The 22,883-nt window shown below is 44.7% G+C and overlaps 1 long non-coding RNA gene across 1 annotated transcript in view; it reads left to right on the top strand.

The window, feature by feature from the left end:
- The window catches only part of LOC121006142, a 978,004-nt gene that overhangs the window by 826,238 nt on the left and 128,883 nt on the right, over window positions 1-22,883 (top strand). The gene's annotated exons all lie outside the window — the stretch shown is intronic.

The following is a 22,883-nucleotide window of genomic DNA, read 5'->3' as shown; positions in this document are numbered from 1 at the left end:
AGCCTTTCTTCAATCACATGACAACTACGTTGGGGTTGTGCATTGCAAGAGTACTCATAGGCAATAGGTGCCTTTACCCGAGTCCCGATTGCTTCATTGATGAAGTCTACTATGGAACTCAGTCTTTTCAGGAGGTCAATTCCTATGATCAGCCGATCATAGGGAAGGTCCACAATGAGTGTGGGATGTCTAATTACTTTCTTGCCTATTTTAAATTTTAACAATGCTTTACCTCTTACCTGCAAAGCGTCTCCGCCTACACTTATCAAAGAGCCATCAAACAATTTCAATTTCGGCCTCTTTGCTGTCACATCCATTGGAAAAAACTATATGACAATATAGTGGCTTGTGATCCAGTGACAAGTAAACCCCTTATTGGCCCGATAAGTTTATCTTGAAGATAAGAATCAACAAAATATCGGCCTTCAACCTGAAACAAATCACATAAGAAATTAGGATGTTCACTCATCTGACGCTTTTTGAGGATTTGATCCTTTTGCAGCCATGTGACTTCTGGAGAAACCCAGACAGACATTCTTACTGCACGCGGTAGCCCCTACCTTTGGGGAAAACTAGATTATATCACAGGTTACAGACGGCGGGCGGCTCACAGATTTACGCTGAGATGATGGGATCACTCATTGGAGAAGACACATTAGTGCACAAATCTACATGGTTAGACTGCAAGATAGACAACACGTTAGACGAAAAAGTCGGACATGTAGTACTTTTAGTCTGGCGGCCTCTCACCGTGCTGCGCCGTAGCTCTGCCCTCATCCCCATTATAGTCCATGGGCACAGAGCAGCGGCACGGCGAAGTAGTGGCAAGATGGATCTGACAGGGTGAGCAGCCTGTCGGATCCGTCTTGCTGCAAGTGTGAAAGTACCCTTACTAATGAGCGCTTCCATCATGGAACGCCCATTAGTACAGCCTTTACCTCCACCGCTACTTGTGCTAGTAAAAAAATAAATAAAATTACGGTACCTCCACCTCCATTTGCTGACACTGTGGAGAACACTCCCTGCTGACTAGAAGCTCAGGACAGGACCTACAAGACAGCATCACGTTGGAGCACCGGTCCTGAGCTTGCAGTCAGCAGCGAATGTTCACCGCAGCCAGGTGAATGCTAATTATTTTTATTTTTTTTGCAAAAGCAGAGAAGGGGGGCACTAATGGGGGCATTACTCTTACTGGGGGCACTAATGGGGACATTATTCTTACTGGGGGCATTATTCTTACTGGGGCACTAATGTGGCCATTACTAATTCTGGGACTTACCCGGGGCGCTCCACTATAACGTCAGAGCGCCCCACGCGCATGGATCACATGGCATCTTTACTGTTGGCGTTCAGCTCGGACCTTCACCTGACTGCAGACCCAGGTATGTGGACCTTTAATAAAACTAGTTGAGTACCCCTGCTCTAGAATGTTATGAAGAGTGATCAGATGAATTGCATAGTCCTTCTTTGCCATGAAAATTTACTTAATCCCAAAAAAACCTTTCCACTGCATTTCATTGCTGTCATTAAAGGACCTGCTGAGGTCATTTCAGTAATCGTCTTGTTAACTCAGGTGAGAATGTTGACAAGCACAAGGCTGGAGATCATTATGTCAGGCTGATTGGGTTAAAATGGCAGACTTGACATGTTAAAAGGAGGGTGATGCTTGAAATCATTGTTCTTCCATTGTTAACCATGGTGACCTGCAAAGAAACACGTGCAGCCATCATTGCGTTGCATAAAAATGGCTTCACAAGCAAGGATATTGTGGCTACTAATTGCACCTCAATCAACAATTTATAGGATCATCAAGAACTTCAAGGAAAGAGGTTCAATTCTTGTTAAGAAGGCTTCAGGGCGTCCAAGAAAGTCCAGCAAGCGCCAGGATCGTCTCCTAAAGAGGATTCAGCTGCGGGATTGGAGTGCCACCAGTGCAGAGCTTGCTCAGGAATGGCAGCAGGCAGGTGTGAGCGCATCTGCACGCACAGTGAGGCGAAGACTTTTGGAAGATGGCCTGGTGTCAAGAAGGGCAGCAAAGAAGCCACTTCTCTCCAAAAAAAACCATCAGGGACAGATTCATCTTCTGCAGAAAGTTTGGTGAATGGACTGCCGAGGACTGGGGCAAAGTCATATTCTCCGATGAAGCCTCTTTCCGATTGTTTGGGGCATCTGGAAAAAGGCTTGTCCGGAGAAGAAAAGGTGAGCGTTACCATCAGTCCTGTTTCATGCCAACAGTAAAGCATCCTGAGACCATTCATGTGTGGGGTTGTTTCTCATCCAAGGGAGTGGGCTCACTCACAATTTTGCCCAAAAACACAGTCATGAATAAAGAATGGTACCAAAACACCCTCCAACAGCAACTTCTTCCAACAATCCAACAACAGTTTGGTGAAGAACAATGCATTTTCCAGCACGATGGAGAACCGTGCCATAAGGCAAAAGTGATAACTAAGTGGCTCGGGGACCAAAACATTGACATTTTGGGTCCATGGCCTGGAAACTCCCCAGATCTTAATCCCATTGAGAACTTGTGGTCAATCCTCAAGAGGCGGGTGGACAAACAAAAACCCACTAATTCTGACAAACTCCAAGAAGTGATTATGAAAGAATGGGTTGCTATCAGTCAGGAATTGGCCCAGAAGTTGATTGAGAGCATGCCCAGTCGAATTGCAGAGGTCCTGAAAAAGAAGGGCCAACACTGCAAATACTGACTCTTTGCATAAATGTCATGTAATTGTCGATAAAAGCCTTTGAAACGTATGAAGTGCGTGTAATTATATTTCACTACATCACAGAAACAACTGAAACAAAGATCTAAAAGCAGTTTAGCAGCAAACTTTGTGAAAACTAATATTTGTGTCATTCTCAAAACTTTTGGCCACGACTGTATTTGACCCTGTTCACACATTCACCTGTTCACTCAGTCTTAGTGCATTTAGTAGTGTGCTGTTACTTTATTTTGTTCGATATATATATATATATATATATATATATATATATATAATTAAAGGGGACAGAAGCAATCAGTACTTAAAATACCCTTACACATTCCACCCCCCAGTTCTTCCACTTTAATTCATTTCCATCTATCCCAAAATATACTGTAGTAACATAGCATCATGAGCTATTCTAAATAACATAAACCCTAGTCATTTAACAGAAAACCACTTTGGAACCATTGGATTTTTCTTTAACCGTTTAATTTCATACATATACCAAACAATACTAACTCTAATCTTTCTCAGATAGTCAACTTCAACAGCACCGGCTGTGTGCACCCCGCATCGCGGATGCGGACCCATTCACTTGAATTGGTCCACAATCCGGGAGATGCAGTGCGGTGTGGATCGGAAGCACTACGGTGTGCTTCCGTGGGGTTTCTGTCTGTGCCTCTGCACCGCAAAAAATTAGAACATGTTCTATTTTTTTACGGTGCGGACGGATCACACACCCATTCAAGTTGAATGGATCTCGATCAATCCTGGCCACCACACGGCTGTTGCCCGTACATTGGGGGCTGCAAATTGCGGCCCCCAGTGCATGGAACGGCCGTGTGCATGAGGCCTAATACTTCTTAAAACCAGAATTGTTTAACAAAGATATATTTCTAACATTTTTATATTCTTAGTGCTAACCACACATCTATTGGCACACACTAAGTACAATGCTTTTTCATCATATATTTTTTCCAAAACAATCTCTAATGCTATTGCCATAAATAGTTTCTACTCGGACATGCACAGCATTAGGGTAACAAAGGCTTTAAACAGTTCATTTCTGAACATTTAAGTTGATTTTTCTAGACATATGGGCGCTTTTGTCTTGCTAGTGCCAAAGATTACTATCTTGATACCGCATTGTTACAAACTGATCAGACCCCCATCAGCAACTACTCCGATTCTTACAGATTATCACTACAATCCTGCTCAGTGTCCTACGCCGCCAAAATAACCTTGCTAGATTCTAGAACCATCCATTACAACCCCACTCATAGCTTGTAGCAGATTTTCACAACCAATGCAACCATTGATAATCTGCCTGTAGATTACTACATTCCTGCGAATGCCGGGATCCCATTCGGTGTGGTGGTGCCAAACTACCCACTCTATGTATCACTCGGTCAACAATAAGCGTATTCATTTGCTCATCCTGCTTCTGACACCTTATGTTTTATAATGTGAATTCAAAAGATTTGAGAATAAATAAGCTTACACAGGCTAAGTGAATAAATATATAAATAAATAAAACCAAAAGAAGGGGACTGGGTGAGATTGGGCATGTATAGATAGGCATTAGGCGAATTTAGAGGTGCAGCTTAGTGTAAAAACAGATTGCTGCAGCGCTGCCAATGTTGTCCCTCTAGCTATTTCAAAAGTTTGAAGGTATGCCTATAGATGACGCTAACAGACTTCCCCCAGAAAATAATACTGGCAGAAAACTGCCCTATCAAATACTGTGCCAGCATTGTTCCTCTCTTCACATGGCCATAGAATTAGTGATCAGATTCTTCTTTTCTGAAGGCACCACAAGGAGGAGCTGGAGTCATACATAGGTATACACAACAAACTTGCTTACATACCCACACAATCAGCTTCCCTCATTTGTGGCTGCTGGCCAGGAAAGTGTATGCATGATATGTATATATAAATTTTTACACCAAAGACCATTTTACAGCAGAGTGCATGTCATGAGGGTCTGTTTGGGGCTCAGTTAAAGCTTTGTTCACATTTGCCTTGGAGGCTGTGTCACAGAATTCCTTAAAAAAAAGGCAGACAAAATAGCACAGCATGCTGTGTTATTTTCTGCCATAAAATGTTGGTTCCTTGGTGGACACCACACGGATCTCATTATAATCAAAGTTATCCATCGGGCACTGACTGTTCATTCCTATTAAAGGGCTTCTGTCAGCCCACTAAACCGTTTTTTTTTTTTGTTTACTAATAATCCCTACACTGCGATTTATGCATACATTTCTGTTCAGTAGAATTTGCTAAAAAGCGATTTTTAAAATATGCAAATTACCTTGCTACCAGCAAGTAGGGCGGCTACTTGCTGGTAGCAGCCGCATCCTCCGACCCTAATGACGCCCCCTCCGCATTGTGATTGACAGGGCCAGGGAACGGAATTGTTCTCTGCTGGCCCTGCCTGTTAGCATTCAAAATCTGGCGCCTGCGCTGCGGCCGTACGTATCTTCAATCTGCGCAGGCGCACTGAGGCGGCCACTCTCTCCTCAATGCGCCTGCGCCGGGTGTAGATGTGACGTCATCGGCGCAGGCGCATTCAGGATGGAGCGGCCGAGCGAGTGGCCGTCTCTTAGTGCGCCTGCGCAGATTGAAGATAGGTATGGCCGCGGCGCAGGCGCCAGATTTTGAATGCTAACAGGCAGGGCCAGCAGAGAACGATTCCGTTCCCTGGCCCTGTCAATCACAATGTGGAGGGGGCGTCATTAGGGTCGGAGGATGCGGCTGCTACAGCAAGTAGCCGCCCTACTTGCTGGTAGCAAGGTAATTTGCATATTTTAAAAATCGCTTTTTAGAAAATTCTACTGAACAGAAATGATTATTTAACTTATGTATGCATAAATCGCAGTGTAGGGGTTATTAGTAAACAAAAAAAAAACAACGGTTTAGTGGGCTGACAGAAGCCCTTTAAGCAATGGATCTGTGCCTACCTTATTTTTATTGTTCTGCCCCTAAAATGGAGCAGGACAATGGAAATTTATAGCACAGATGTGAATGAAGACTTATATAATCCGCTACTGTCATAGTTCAACAATTTACCAGTTGTCTTTTTCACATCAAATTGCATATTCACCTTTGAATTTTTTTTTTTTACTCATTTAAATAGGTTCATACTGTACTGATTAATTTATTATTAGACTTTTATATAGGTTTTTGCTGATACAAAGATATAAATGCCCTGTAGAGACAAATAGTTAAATGTTAAAATTCTGGCTTCCTGCAGCCACCACTAGAGGGAGCCTTCTCTATAAATTTAATTCTATAATAAAACACACTGCAGTAAGCTCCCTCTAGTGGCAGAAGCAGGCAGCTAGAATTTTGTAATCTTACCATGTGATTTGGAGCTTTGTATCAGAAAAATTGAGCTACAAAAAAAAACTGTTGGTGAAGTATAGAGTGCACAGAGGTGGGCATTTGGCTCAGTGCCTATGGTCATATGGTGCGTTAATGGTATCCATATACTTGAGGGGCATATACGATACTAATTGTATGGAACTAGTTAGAACATCACGCTGCTGATATCTTTATAGCTATAATTCAGATTTACGATGCAATCTAGTGAGTCCCTAAGCATCATGCAAAGCCATTTTCCTCTAAACATCAGATAAAGACATTCCTCTTTCACACAAATCAGAAAGTTTAGCTCCAGAGTTACAGACGAGAGACATATAAAGCACCATCGACTGTAGAGTGCTGTATTCATCAGATGAAACATCCGCGGCACATAAAGCATCTCCACTGTCATTACAAAGTGTTTGCTGCTCTCCGGGGGCGGCCCAGCACAACACGTGTGGTACAGGCACGAGCGTTACTGAGGCAGGAGATACAAGGATGTGCGTGACAATAATACCGGGGGACTTGGTGACTCAGCTCAGACAGACCTGACTGGATCAGGTGCAATCAACTGAACACAGAATAATCCTTTTGGTGACAGGGGGTCAGGGAAGCAGCAGATCCTGTAATTTTCGGATGATTGCTTTTTCACACTTTCTAAAACTGAGGTTGTCCATAGATGGCAGCATGGACAGAACTACCAGAGCAGCAGGCATGGCATCTATGGGACCCAAAAGGTGCAGTGAGTGATGAGAGAAGTGAATGGAGCCCTATTCCAAGCTTTGCTATGGAGTCCCATGGTTGTTGCACTACTGTGTGCATTATCCTTCCTCTGTGACATCAGTAACGGAATTACTGTACAGAGAGATCATTTAGCATTTTTTATCCTGTACTGAGACGTCACTGCGTGCATGTCTTTTTTTGTGTGCAACCATATTATAAAGGGCCTTATTCTTTCTTGGACTACGACATCACTGTGGAAGGGCCCCTTCACCTATAGCTGTCGATCCGGTTACAGAAAGGTCATAGGGAAACTGAAGGTAGAACTGATCCTATAATTTTCTATGGGATCGTTCATAATCATCTGTCACATCAGGTGTGATGCCTTTAGTCAAAAAGCAGCGGACAGGAAAGTGCAGCATCGTGATTTATTTTTTCCTGTCCGGTGCCATCAGTATATATACGTCAGACCTGTGAACTATAGATACACATCAGTTGTGTCAGTCTCCACAAAAAAAGCAACTGGACACAACTGAGATATAAGCCTTAGTTTTCCCTGCACAGCAATATAACTGGGAATAATCTTTATACTGTGATCTTATCATGTGAAACCTAGTGACATCTCAGTGTTCATTCTCCGTGTGCTATGACATCACTGTGTGAATCATCTCTATCATATGACATCACTGTGTGAATCATCTCTATGCTGCTGTTACATTGCTGTGTGAATCCTCTGTACTGCTGTGACATGACTGTGAGTCATCTCTGATGTGACATCACTGTGTGGATGATCACAATGCTGTGACACCAGTATGAATGCTCTGTATTGCTGACATCACTGTGTGAATCATCTCTGATGTGACCTCACTGTGAATGATCTCAATGCTGTGTGAATCCTCTGTACTGCTGTGACATGACTGTGTGCGTCATCTCTATGCTGTGACATCACTGTGTGAATAATTGCTATGCAGTGACATCGCTTTGTGAATCCTCGCTAGGCTGTGACATCACTCTGTAAATCATCAATATGCTGTGACATTGCTGTGTGAATCTTCTGTATACTATGACATCGCCACGTAAATCCCCTCTGCGCGGACATCACTGTGGGAATCATTTTTACACTGTGAAACATCTCTATGCTGTGACATCATTGTGTGAATAATTTCTACCCTTTGACATCACTGTGAATCATCTCTATGCTGTAAAAGAAAAAAGGAGAGGGGGGGGCGCACCCTGTTGTGATACCTCCTAGGTCACAGAGTTAATCCCTGTGGGTCAATACACCTTACTGGATTGTGTTGTGCAGACCTAGCACAACACCAGTGAAGGACGAAGTTCCTCCACACCAGGATGAGAGACCAGGCTGATGCGCTCATTCGCTGGACACTGCACGTAGGAGGCCCGGAAGAGAAGGTCCCAGAGGTGGCAAATAAAAACAGCGCGCTGCACTGGATACTTCGAGGTAGGTGTTTTATTGTATAAAAACACATAAAAAAAACAACAGCTACGCATTTCAACGGTGGTCTGCCATTAGGCCTTCTGGATGCGCATTAGGTCACTTTCACACAGTCAGTATTTGTACGCCAAAACCAAGAGTGGATCCTACAGAGAAAAAGTTTTCTGGAAAAATGTGTATCTTTTCTGTTTATTGCATGCAAAAAAACTGTCCAGAACACTGCTGTGTGAATGAAGCCTTAGGGTAAGACACATGTGACTGAGTGGAGACCAGCATTTCATATTCTGAACTTGCGGCTGGTGGTGGTCATGGTTAGAGGAGATATATTGTATGACTCTCGTGGTTTCTTTTTACGCCCCGTTGACCATTCAAAACTATTTGTTTCCCCTACCATTACCCTGATGGGCATCACTGCTCCGGTAAGACAAGGACCCCCAGTAATCTGTATTTGTAGGTAAGCGAATCAGTAGTCATCACACAAGCTGCTCTCATGCAAATTACACCATTCATCTGGGTGCGGCGCTGAAATTAATCCGCTTTCTGCAATTTTTCACCGATTGCTCAGTTGCGTTATATTTATGCATCTACGTCTGGTGCTTGGCAGATCCACAGCAGCGCTGGGAACCCTTCTCCCTGCACACATGAGCAACTCCATCTGATCCATCATCTCTAATAGACTGCACATAGTCCTCTGCGACACACCCTCCACCTGACAATGTACCAGCATCAGCGATGACATCTGCCACTTTCTCGCACATAGCAGAGACGAGACTGTAACCTTGGGATGAGCCCATCTGTAAAAGAGACACTTTAAAGACAATTATGTTAAGTATTTATCAATGATTTGCAAGGATGGATGTGAACTGGGGCAGATTCCTCTAGTCATCTGGTCGGTCTAGACTACATTGCCCATCATTCAGCTATACAAACTAGATACATACCAATTGCATTGTTCATTTTGCTGAACCTCATGGGTCGTTAACCACCTAACTGTTTCGGGCCGAAGGGGAAAAGGGGGAGGGGGGGGGTCTGCTTGTGCTGCTCATATCTCCTGATTGGTAGCAGCTAGGAACATGGGCCTGCTCTTGTTTGAAAGCTGGCATTCCAGACCAAAATTACAGCATTAGGGCTCATGCACATGATTGAGTTCCGGCCGGACCCGTGCTGTGGTTCGCAATGCATGGGCACTGACCATAGTGCCGTCGTATGCGGAGCCAGGAACCATTCACTTGAATCGGGTATGCAATCTGCTTCAGACGGTGCACTACTTTTTTTGTGGTGTGGAGGCACGAACAGAAAGCCCACGGCGGAAGCACTCTGGCTTGCGGTCATGTGCATGAGCCCTTAGCAGAACATCAGCAGGAGATATCACTGTTAGAAATCGAGTCAGGAATAATTGCGGGTAAAACCTACTTTTACTTTCACTTTCAGCTGTATTCACTGCATCCAGATTTCTGATTTTGGTATTGTTTGAAAGCTTGGAATGCCAGCTTTCAAACAATACAAATTAAAAGTTGGGAAGAGCAATAAGGAATTGATCACATCGCTCCACTGATGAGGCAAGGGTGGTTGAAAGTAAGAAGGCATATTACGAACGAAGTATGGAGGGATACGCAACTAAGAATAATACACAGAGCCATATACGGTTTTAGTTTCAAAGTGTTTTATTTATTTATAACGATAGAGATCATATACATGGTACAAAAGTATTATGCTTCATACAAATCAGTTCGTACATGTAGGATGAGTATCATTACGGTTTTAATATACCTCCACACCCAAACAAACCAGATAGAATAACGAAATGTCCTAAATGCGGCCAGGGATACACTAATCTGTATCATGGACTGTGGGAGTGTACGGAAAGTAGGAGGCTCTGGGAGGAGGTAGGAGAGGTGGTCAGGGCTATATGGGGAAGGAGAGTAGAAGTTACACCACAACTACACTGCTCAAAAAAATAAAGGGAACACAAAAATAACACACCCTAGATCTGAATTAATTAAATATTCTTCTGAAATACCTTGTTCTTTACATAGTTGAATGTGCTGACAACAAAATCACACAAAAATTAAAAATGGAAATCAAATTTTTCAACCCATGGAGGTCTGGATTTGGAGTCACACTCAAAATTAAAGTGGAAAAACACACTACAGGCTGATCCAACTTTGATGTAATGTCCTTAAAACAAGTCAAAATGAGGCTCAGTAGTGTGTGTGGCCTCCACGTGCCTGTATGACCTCCCTACAACGCCTGTGCATGCTCCTGATGAGGTGGCGGACGGTCTCCTGAGGGATCTCCTCCCAGACCTGGACTAAAGCATCTGCCAACTCCTGGACAGTCTGTGGTGCAACGTGACGTTGGTGGATAGAGCGAGACATGATGTCCCAGATGTGCTCAATTGGATTCAGGTCTGGGGAATGGGCGGGCCAGTCCATAACAGCAATGCCTTCGTCTTGCAGGAACTGCTGACACACTTCAGCCACATGAGGTCTAGCATTGTCTTGCATTAGGAGGAACCCAGGGCCAACCGCACCAGCATATGGTCTCACAAGGGGTCTGAGGATCTCATCTCGGTACCTAATGGCAGTCAGGCTACCTCTAGCGAGCACATGGAGGGCTGTGCGGCCCTCCAAAGAAATGCCACCCCACACCATTACTGACCCAATGCCAAACCAGTCATGCTGGAGGATGTTGCAGGCAGCAGAACGTTCTCCACGGCGTCTCCAGACTCTGTCACATGTGCTCAGTGTGAACCTGCTTTCATCTGTGAAGAGCACAGGGCGCCAGTAGCGAATTTGCCAATCTTGGTGTTCTCTGTCAAATGCCAAACGTCCTGCACGGTGTTGGGCTGTAAGCACAACCCCCACCTGTGAACGTCGGGCCCTCATATCACCCTCATGGAGTCTGTTTCTGACCGTTTGAGCAGACACATGCACATTTGTGGCCTGCTGGAGGTCATTTTGCAGGGCTCTGGCAGTGCTCCTCCTGTTCCTCCTTGCACAAAGGCGGAGGTAGCGGTCCTGCTGCTGGGTTGTTGCCCTCCTACGGCCTCCTCCAAGTCTTCTGATGTACTGGCCTGTCTCCTGGTAGTGCCTTCATGCTCTGGACACTACGCTGACAGACACAGCAAATCTTCTTGCCACAGCTCGCATTGATGTGCCATCCTGGATAAGCTGCACTACCTGAGCCACTTGTGTGGGTTGTAGACTCTGTCTCATGCTACCACTAGAGTGAAAGCACCGCCAGCATTCAAAAGTGACCAAAACATCAGCCAGGAAGCATAGGAACTGAGAAGTGGTCTGTGATCACCACCTGCAGAACCACTTCTTTATTGGGGGTGTCTTGCTAATTGCCTATAATTTCCACCTGTTGTCTATCCCATTTTCACAACAGCATGTGAAATTGATTGTCACTCAGTGTTGCTTCCTAAGTGGACAGTTTGATTTCACAGAAGTGTGATTGACTTGGAGTTACATTGTGTTGTTTAAGTGTTCCCTTTATTTTTTTGAGCAGTGTATATTTATTCCATTTTGAGGAGGTAGGCAGTAATAGAAGATCTCTTCCTAGCCTATTTCATTCGATCTGTATGGTAGTCAAAAGAAGTACACTGCTCAAAAAAATAAAAGGAACACTTAAACAACACAATGTAACTCCAAGTCAATCACACTTCTGTGAAATCAAACTGTCCACTTAGGAAGCAACACTGAGTGACAATCAATTTCACATGCTGTTGTGCAAATGGGATAGACAACAGGTGGAAATTATAGGCAATTAGCAAGACACCCCCAATAAAGGAGTGGTTCTGCAGGTGGTGATCACAGACCACTTCACAGTACCTATGCTTCCTGGCTGATGTTTTGGTCACTTTTGAATGCTGGCGGTGCTTTCACTCTAGTGGTAGCATGAGACGGAGTCTACAACCCACACAAGTGGCTCAGGTAGTGCAGCTTATCCAGGATGGCACATCAATGCGAGCTGTGGCAAGAAGGTTTGCTGTGTCTGTCAGCGTAGTGTCCAGAGCATGGAGGCGCTACCAGGAGACAGGCCAGTACATCAGGAGACGTGGAGGAGGCCGTAGGAGGGCAACAACCCAGCAGCAGGACCGCTACCTCCGCCTTTGTGCAAGGAGGAACAGGAGGAGCACTGCCAGAGCCCTGCAAATTGACCTCCAGCAGGCCACAAATGTGCATGTGTCTGCTCAAACGGTCAGAAACAGACTCCATGAGGGTGATATGAGGGCCCGACGTCCACAGGTGGGGGTTGTGCTTACAGCCCAACACCGTGCAGGACGTTTGGCATTTGCCAGAGAACACCAAGATTGGCACATTCGCCACTGGCGCCCTGTGCTCTTCACAGATGAAAGCAGGTTCACACTGAGCACATGTGACAGACGTGACAGTCTTGGAACGCCGTGGAGAACGTTCTGCTGCCTACAACATCCTCCAGCATGACCGGTTTGGCATTGGGTCAGTAATGGTGTGGGGTAGCATTTCTTTGGAGGGCCGCACAGCCCTCCATGTGCTCGCCAGAGGTAGCCTGACTGCCATTAGGTACCGAGATGAGATCCTCAGACCCCTTGTGAGACCATATGCTGGTGCAGTTGGCCCTGGGTTCCTCCTAATGCAAGACAATGCTAGACCTCATGTGGCTGGAGTGTGTCAGCAGTTCCTGCAAGACGAAGGCATTGATGCTATGGACTGGCCCGCCTGTTCCCCAGACCTGAATCCAATTGAGCACATCTGGGACATCATGTCTTGCTCTATCCACCAACGTCACGTTGCACCACAGACTGTCCAGGAGTTGGCAGATGCTTTAGTCCAGGTCTGGGAGGAGATCCCTCAGGAGACCGTCCGCCACCTCATCAGGAGCATGCACAGGCGTTGTAGGGAGGTCATACAGGCACGTGGAGGCCACAAACAGTACTGAGCCTGATTTTGACTTGTTTTAAGGACATTACATCAAAGTTGGATCAGCCTGTAGTGTGTTTTTCCACTTTAATTTTGAGTGTGACTCCAAATCCAGACCTCCATGGGTTGAAAAATTTGATTTCCATTTATTTTTTATTTTTGTGTGATTTTGTTGTCAGCACATTCAACTATGTAAAGAACAAAGTATTTCAGAAGAATATTTAATTAATTCAGATCTAGGATGTGTTATTTTTGTGTTCCCTTTATTTTTTTGAGCAGTGTATATTACAAAGGTGGCTACTAGCAGACAGGCCCACAATACAAAATGTTCTGGAGGATTTAAAAAAAAGATTCTATCTGGAATGTTTAGACACAATGAAATCAAAAGGACAGACAAACACAAAAGCTCTTTCAAAAATTGAATTTATTTTCACATGAAAAACATAATGCAACCTTTTTCATACACGGAATGGTACTTGATTGAGCAGATGAGAGGGAGATTGGGTAGACTGTTGATATGTAACATGAATGTATAGTCAGTAAACAATATCTAAACTGAATAGTGCTCAACTGATGTGCTGGGTGACACCCTAATTTCATGTGTTTGTTGGAGAAATTACAGTTTTCTTGTACTCCATACCATATATCAGGGATAGCCAACCTGCGGCTCTCCAGCTGTTGCAAAACTACAACTCCCAGCATGCAGACTGCCTACAGCTATCAGCCTACAGCAGGGCATGGTGGGAATTGTAGTTTTACAACAGCGGGAGAGCCGCAGGTTGGCCATCCCTGCCATATATACTTTGTTTATTAATGTAATATCTGATGTTTGGGTCTGCGTACCCAGATGTTGTATGTAAGAAAAATAATAAAACTTATAAAAAAAAAAAAAAAACTATACAAATCCCATATCTCTAGCTGCTACCGGTCCAGAGATACAGTCCTGATCAAAAGTTTAAGACCACTTGAAAAATGACAAAAAATCATATTTAGCATGGCTGGATCTTAACAAGATTCCAAGTAGAGCTTCAACATGCAACAAGAAGAAATGGGAGTGAGACAAAACATTTTTTGAGCATTCAATTTAATTGTTTATCACTTCCAAAATTTGTTTCGGCATGCTTGATGCAAGCGTTTCCATGAGGTGAGTGGGAACATTTCTCCAAGTGGTGAAGACGGTCACACGAAGGCCATCTACTGTCTGGAACTGTTGTCCATTTTTGTAAACTTCCCTTGCCATCCATCCCCAAAAGTTCTCAATTGGATTTAGATCAGGGGAACACGCAGGTTGGGCCAAAAGAGTGATGTTATTCTCCTGGAAGAAGTCCCTTGTCCTGCGGGCATTGTGTACTGTAGCGTTGTCCTGTTGAAAAACCCAGTCGTTACCACACAGACGAGGGCCCTCAGTCATGAGGAATGCTCTCTGCAACATCTGGACATAGCCAGCGGCCGTTTGACGCCTCTGCACTTCCTGAAGCTCCATTGTTCCACTGAAGGAAAAAGCACCCCAGACCATTATGGCGCCCCCTCCACTGTGGCGCGTAGAAAACATCTCAGGTGGGATCTGCTTGTCATGCCAGTAACATTGGAAACCATCAGGACCATCAAGGTTAAAGAATAAAACTTTCTTCCACCTTTGAATGTCCCATGTTTGGTGCTCTCTTGCAAAGTCCAAACGAGCAGTTCTGTGGCGTTCAAGGAGACGAGGTCTTTGAAGACGTTTTTTTGTTTTTGAAGCCCTTCAGTCTCAGAAGCCGCCTGATGGTTATGGGGCTGCAGTCAGCACCAGTAAGGGCCTTAATTTGGGTCGAGGATCGTCCAGTGTCTTGACGGACAGCCAATTGGATCCTCCGGCTCAGTGCTGATGAAATTTTTTGGGTCTTCCATTTGACTTTTTTGTTCCATAACCCCCAGGATCATTTAAGAAATTCCAAATGACTGTCTTACTGCGTCCCACCTCAGCAGCGATGGCGCGCTGTGAGAGACCCTGCTTAGGCTACTTTCACACTTGCGGCAGTGTGATCCGGCGGGCAGTTCCGTCGTCGGAACTGCCCGCCGGATCCGCCGATGACTGAAAGCATTTGTGAGACGGATCCGGGTGCGGATCCGTCTCACAAATGCATTGCAAGGACGGATCCGTCTCTCTGCTTGTCATGCGGACCGACGGATCCGTCTTGTACACTTTTTCACATTTTTACAGATCTGCGCATGCGCATGCCGGAGCGACGGATCCGGCATTCCGGTATTCTGAATGCCAGATCCGTCGCTAATTCATTCCTATGGGAAAAAATGCTGCGGTTTTCTCTTTTGCCTGATCAGTCAAAACGACTGAACTGAAGACATCCTGATGCATCCTGAACGGATTGCTCTCTATTCAGAATGCATTAGGATAAAACTGATCAGTTCTTTTCCGGTATAGAGGCCCTGTGACGGAACTCTATGCCGGAAAAGAACAACGCAAGTGTGAAAGTAGCCTTATGCAGTTCAACAACCCGACCACGTTCAAAAAGGAAGAGTTTTTTGGCCTTTGCCATCACAACGTGTGACTACCTGACAGAAAATGACAATAAATCCACATCTTTGCACAGATTTGGCCTTTTAAAGGCATGTGGTCCTAAAATTTTGATCAGCTGAAAAACAGCCTGTTTCAGTTTAATCGCTATTTTCAATTAATTGAATGCTCAAAAAATGTTTTGTCTCACTCTCATTTCTTCTTGTTGCATGTTGAAGCTCTACTTGGAACCTTGTTAAGATCCAGCCATGCTAAATATGATTTTTTGCCATTTTTCAAGTGGTCTTAAACTTTTGATCAGGACTGTATGAGCAGCTAAAGCAGCCGCCTCCCCTATCCTTTAGTCTAGAGGAAGAGGGGGAGCAGTTGCAGAGCTGACAGCCTGCAGGAGGAAAGGAAAAATAGTAACAAATATATAGAAATGTGGCGTTATCACTGTAGTTACCCACATAATAAAAATATGTTAGTTATACACAGTCAATGCCGTAAATAAATTCCACAAAATAAAGTAAACAGTTTTTTTATTCTTTCTCCCTAAAATTTAATTTAAAAAAAGTTATTTAATACACTATATATACCCCAAAATGGTTCCTAAAAAACCTACAACTCCTCCTGCAAAAAAATAAAATAAAAATAGAAGTAAAAATTAAAAAGTTATGACTGCTGGAACACAAAGGGGGAACATGTTACTGGTCCTTAGGGGATATAAATTTAATTGTGTCCCCTGAGTTGTGCACAAAGATTTACTTCAGACACATTAAAAATCTACTGACATTTGGAGTGACCAGCCATTGAGACGATGACATCTGGAGTGACGGGCCAATGGGCCGCTGACATTTGGAGTGACCAGCCATTGAGGCGCTGACATCTGGAGTGACCGGCCCTTGAGACACTGGCATCTGGAGTGGCTAATGAGAAGTTGAATCTTGGAGTGTCGGGACAATTTGATGCTGAAACCTGGGGTGAGTGGACAATGAGAGTGACACCTGGGGTGACATGTCAATGTGATGCTGATTCCTAGAGTGACAGGCAAATGAAATGTTGACATCTGGGGTGATGTGACAATGACACATTGAATCTTGGAGTGACGGGCCAATGGGATGATGAACCCTGGGGTGATGGGCCAATGAGACACTTACACCAGGGATGGCCTGAGACACTGAGACTTGGGGTGACATTCCCACTGGTATAGCTACTGTAAGAACAATTCATTCTGCTCTGACATTCTTCAGCTTCACTCGCTCTTTACGATTCAATCATTTCTATTGAACGTCTTTATGATAATCCTGTAAAACGATTAAATCCAAATGTCACAATCAATACAAACGCCAAATGTTAAAGGTGAAAGGTTCACCAGTCGATCAGAAGAACCACACTCAACCGGAAAACTGAGATGTGATTGCAGTGAACCCCAGTATTGTTCCCCTGAAATTACAAGGGTATGGAAAACAGAGATGTGGAATGGGTTGACCCTCACATTGTCCGCCGGCTGTAACTTTTTATGGACCTGTGACATGAAGAAAACTGATTATTATATATTTTTTTAACTCACAGAGTGCCGGTGGATGGAGACACGCCTGCTGACCAGTGGTATTAGAAAATCATATCATTGGAGCCAATTCACCCACGAGTAACTGAGTGTAGAGAGATCAGCTGTCACTGATGCCAATCACTCATTTTCAGTCCTCCAATGCCCAAAAATGGCACTCTTATAGCAGCAGTTCTCTACACTATCCCCAAAGCAATGCCAAACCAAGGGTAAACTGGCATAACACACTGTACTGCAGCTACTAGGTACCTACAGGGGGTCTTCTTACTTCCCATGGTGGAGTCACGTTTTCTGGTACTGATTGAAGGCCTATCCTTAGGAGGTACTATCAACGTTTGACACCATAAACTGACTTGTGGGCTGCCACTACCTCTCAGACACTGCACTGGAGCTGGACATTTTCAATAGTACAATGAATAGGCCCTACGTAATAGGAAATTACAGACAAACCTGGCTACTACCACTGTGGTGACCTTCTTTTTGCAGAAGTGTAAACGTACAGGTCCAACTTCATATTCTGCTATCTGTCCTCCATGGGCCAACTTATTATATGGTATAGAATTAAGAGGCTTCATTTACAGTGTTTGAGAGGAGGGTATGCAATTAGGTACAAGATGGCGATATTTCTTCCGTTGAGTCGGCACTGTATATGGAAGGCTGTGGAGGTCTTGGACAGAATCTTTCAGTTTCATCATACCCCCAAAACATTGCCAATCACAATGCCCTCATCACAAATGCAACCCCTGTAGCCAGTTCCTTAATAGATTACAGCTGATTACACGGATCCTTGACAGTATAGATTGCAGAGCAATGGCAGGGGCACCTTGTATCCAGACATTTAGCATCCCAATTTATATTCTTTGCAGAAGAGCTAAGGTCGTGAGATAAGGACACAAAGAGGGATCGGATTCATCAGATATGTTCCTCCAGGGCTCATCTTGTGTTGTTGTCTTGACCCTCGATTTACAATGCATTTGTTCCTGTACATGCCATTCACAGGCACAGCGTAGGATGAGCTGTATAGCCTTTCCATACAGGGTATCTCTTCATTTCATCATCACGTTTTGAAGGCCCCATTCAAGAGTATGTAGATGAACTCTTCAGCACTTGATAAATGACTATTGTCTGTTTTGGGTCTTGCTGGCCAATGGTGAATGTCTCTTCACAATAACCATTTGTCTGCAGGGCTTCTCCAAGAGGGAATGATTTGCCCTGGTCTTCTATGGCAGAAAAAAGAGCGGGGAAGAGCTTCTGCTTGATCCAGTTGCCTTACAGGAAAGATGGATGGTTGATCTCTTGGAACAGAATTCTTAATATATTCCTCAAGCTTTTGATCAGATCAAGTGGAAAATGTGTGGAGCTGCAGAACATCCGACACGGAAATTCTTCAATAATTCAATAATTTATTTATTCCAGAATAGTGTTTCATGGATGGAACACCCCCCTCATCAGTCCAGTGAGCCTGATGAAGGGGGTGTTCCATCCCCAAAATGTGTAGTTCTATTCTGGAAAAAAAAAAAAAAAAGTTATTAAAGGATCTTTGTCTCGGATGTCCTGTAGCTCTGAGCATTTTCCACTTGATCTTACCTGTGATACTGGGACCAGAACCAGCGACATGCAGCAGTGAACCTCACACATTTGTCTCTACAGGCCCAGAGCGCAACACCAGGTGAGCAGCCTCGGCGTACCTTTATTTTTATCGCCCTACATCATGTACATCCTCTTTTTATTTCATGTGAAGCTTTTGATTGCTATAAAAGACAGGATTTGTTCAAAGGAGAGCAGTTGCCATTTATGTCCAATTTTTCTTACATTTTGTTCAGATTACAGTACAAGGCAGGTGGATAAAATCTCATCCACAGATTGGGGCCATTTTCTGTGTGTAAAAACGTGCATTCTGAAGATTTTCGAATTCACAGCATGCTCATTTTGTTGCGGATTTTAAAGGCATTTTCTAGGAGTACAGTACTGATGTCTCCTCAGGATAGGTCACCAATATCAGATTGGTGGGAGTTTCTGACTCCTGGGCAGCCCCACAAGCAGCTGTAAGAAAGGGACGTAGAGCTTGGAAGAGAGCTGCAGCTTCTTTACAGTTTAACAAGCACAGCGCCATACATTGTATAGTGGCTGTGCTTGGTATTGCAGCCCAGGCCCATTCACTAAAATGGGACTGAGCTGCACATAAGCTTCGAGATGGATGACGTTAGTTGCCTAAGAAAAGACCAGAGCGTCGTGGCCTCTTAAAACAGCTGATGTGAGTCAGACCACCAGCTATCTCATATTGATAACCTATCCTGAGAATATCTCATATGGCATAAATATCTTACTCCCAGAAGACCCCTTTAAACTTGGATTTCACCACTTTCAATAGCAGGGGTTAATCCACACATAACACCCATTTAGTGTCTATTGGGCTGACAGAAAACCCCAGAGACAATGCATGTCCACCAGTCCATTCTGACTCCTCGTGCAGGTAGAACAGAGAGCCTGGGACCCCCATACAAGTGACTGCAGGATGACCAACTACGACGTAACTCTTGACCTCAGAAGGAACATAAGGTGAGAAAGATATATGCAGACTAGGGTCGTACACAGATCTTATAGGACCAGATAGCAACACTTAGAATGAAGCATCAGTGCAACAATTATCCCCAGGCAACACAGAAAGCAAAGGGCAACAGCCCAGGTTTCGGATGAGTTTATTTCATTTTTTTATTGGGCGGATGAAATTTAAATGAAAAAAATTGAAGAAAAAAAAAAAAAAAAAAGTCACCCTTGGCCTCATCCACTTTATCAAACTTCTATGTAAGTAAAGTGGAACTGATGCTTCATAAATATGTTCTGAACAACAAATTTCATAAAGTATTCATACCAGACAACTGGCTTAAATATGTTGATAAATCTCCTACTTCCCATCCATTACAAAGCTGGCTACCTTCAGCCACCACTAGGTGGAGCTCAGTGCATAGGAATTTATACAGTTACAATCGACTACAAGAGCTCCCCCTGGCGGTGGCTGCATGAAAATGCAGTGTTTTTACATCGGAACGCACCAGCCCAACCCCCCCCCCCCCCCCCCCCCCCCCCCTCAGGCCGCATAGAAGTATCATGGTCTCCCTGCATTGAAGGTACGCCACTGATACAGCCTTAAAAAAATCCTAATTTAAGAAAAAGATGCAGGCGCCAAAGTACATAAATTAATCTCAGCAGAGATCAAATTTAATTAGTGATAAATAAACACAAATCTCTTCCTCCTCATTCTTCACTTAGGATTCGTGCGCTCTCTTTTCCTTATTAAATTGCCGAAACAGAGTAGAAAAGGTGCCAGAGGAGAACAGGGGCCACCCAGGCGCCTGATTAGCACAACAGTCACGCTCATTAGCATGCCACTTTGGCGGCTTGCCGTACCATATCTTATAGAGTAAAGAACAGCCACAGCTTGACATGAATAAGCATTAATCGCGTCGCTGCCGAGCTATGAAATACTGTCCGCAGCCCGGTCAGTAGTGGCAGACGGGTTGGGAGCCACATAACCTACATTTATAGTGAATATCTTATTGTTTGTAGGTGCACCATAATTTCTTAAAATTATGTTATAGCAGTTGTAATTGTTTTCTCATACAAAACCCCAAATCCTCTGAAAATAGAGTTAATTGATAAAATGCTGGCTGCCTGCAGCCACCACTAGGGGGAGCTTACTGCATGCTGTATTACAGAGTTCAAAACGGGTGTTCCCATACGCCAGGTTTGATCCCCTCTGCCCTGGAGTAATATGCGCTTAATTTATTAAGATGCCTCTTAATAAACTAAGAGCATCTCCGGCACTCTGTATGCCAAAAACTCAAATCTACACCAGCCAAGGTCTGGAGTAACCCGAGCTATAATTTTCTCCAGTTTCTGGTGCGAGTAATAGTAAATCTGGTGGGCCTCGATAGGCCCTGCCCCGATCCTTTTCTAGACACTTCAGAAGTGTTGAGAAGCTTTAAAAGTTGCAAATATGGCGTGTGCCATTATTTGCAACTTTTTCACACGACAATAGTGGCATAAAAGTTTTAATAAACGTCAACCAAAGTATACTGTATGCAGGAAGCTCCCCCTAGTGGTGGCTACCGGTAGCTAACATTTTTATTATTTAAAGGGGTTTTCCAGGAGCTTCACACTAATAAATCATCAATATCTAATTGGTGCAGTCCCCGCCAATCAGCTGTTTGAGAAGGCACCAGTAGCACAGCAGCCTTCTCGCAGCTTAGCATAGGTGGTGTGACGTCACATTCATCAGTCACATGGCCTGGGTGCAGCTAAGCCCCGGTGAAGTGAGGATTCTGGGAGTTGTAGTTTCAGAAGGACTGGAGTGCGGGGGATTGTTAATCACTGACATAAAGGGTGGGTACTAGGGCTGCACGATAAAATAAAAAAATTATCGAATCGCGATAATCTGCAAATGCGATATGGCGATTTGGCCGACCCGAAAATGCCGCGATTATATATGAAGGGGCCCCGCGCACATAACTGGCTTTGTGTGTAAAGTATTTTACTAGTGTGTGAAACAATCTCTCTCCTATTGATAACAGGTCCAGCCTCTGTACTCACTTTCACGATGAATGCACTGCAGCGAGCGGGAGCGAGCGGGCCGGCCGGCGCGTGACTGACGTCACTTAGTAACGCTCCTGATACCTGAAGTGGGAGGAGCGTTACTAAGTGACGTCAGTCACGCGCCGGCCGGCCAGCTCGCTGCAGTGCATTCATAGTGACAGTGAGTAACAGAGGCTGGCCATGTTATCAATAGGAGAGAGATTGTTTCACACACTAGTAAAATACTTTACACACAAAGCCAGTTATGTGCGCAGTTTAGGACACATGAGGGGACACATAGGGCCATGAGGGGAACCAGCATAAGATGCTATATGTCTTATGCTGCCCCCCCTCATGGCCCTATGTGTCATAGCACACATCCCCCATAACAACGTCCTCCACAGATCCACCCAATAACAGCGTCCTCCACGGATCCACCCCATAACAGCGTCCTCCACAGAACCACCCCATAACAGCGTCCTCCACAGATCCACCCCATAACAGCGTCCTCCACAGATCCACCCCATAACAGCGTCCTCCACAGATCCCCCCCAACACAGCGTCCTCCACAGATCCCCCCCAACACAGCGTCCTCCACAGATCCCCCCCAACACAGCGTCCTCCACAGATCCCCCCCAACACAGCGTCCTCCACAGATCCCCCACAACACAGCGTCCTCCACAGATCCCCCACAACACAGCGTCCTCCACAGATCCCCCACAACACAGCGTCCTCCACAGATCCCCCACAACACAGCGTCATCCACAGATCCCCCACAACACAGCGTCATCCACAGATCCCCCACAACACAGCGTCATCCACAGATCCCCCACAACACAGCGTCATCCACAGATCCCCCACAACACAGCGTCATCCACAGATCCCCCACAACACAGCGTCATCCACAGATCCCCCACAACACAGCGTCATCCACAGATCCCCTATAACTATGTCATACCCAGCCGCGTCAGCGGCTCATATGGAAAAATCAAAGCAAATAGACCTCTAGCACAATTCCCTTAAAATATCACATCGCATATCGTTATCGCAATTTTTAGGGCCCTAATCACAATCGCACAAAATTCCCATATCG

The sequence above is a fragment of the Bufo bufo genome, chromosome 6, assembly GCF_905171765.1.
Source record: "Bufo bufo chromosome 6, aBufBuf1.1, whole genome shotgun sequence".
Taxonomy (NCBI): Eukaryota; Metazoa; Chordata; class Amphibia; order Anura; family Bufonidae; genus Bufo; species Bufo bufo.
This window is presented reverse-complemented; position numbering and strand designations above follow the sequence as displayed.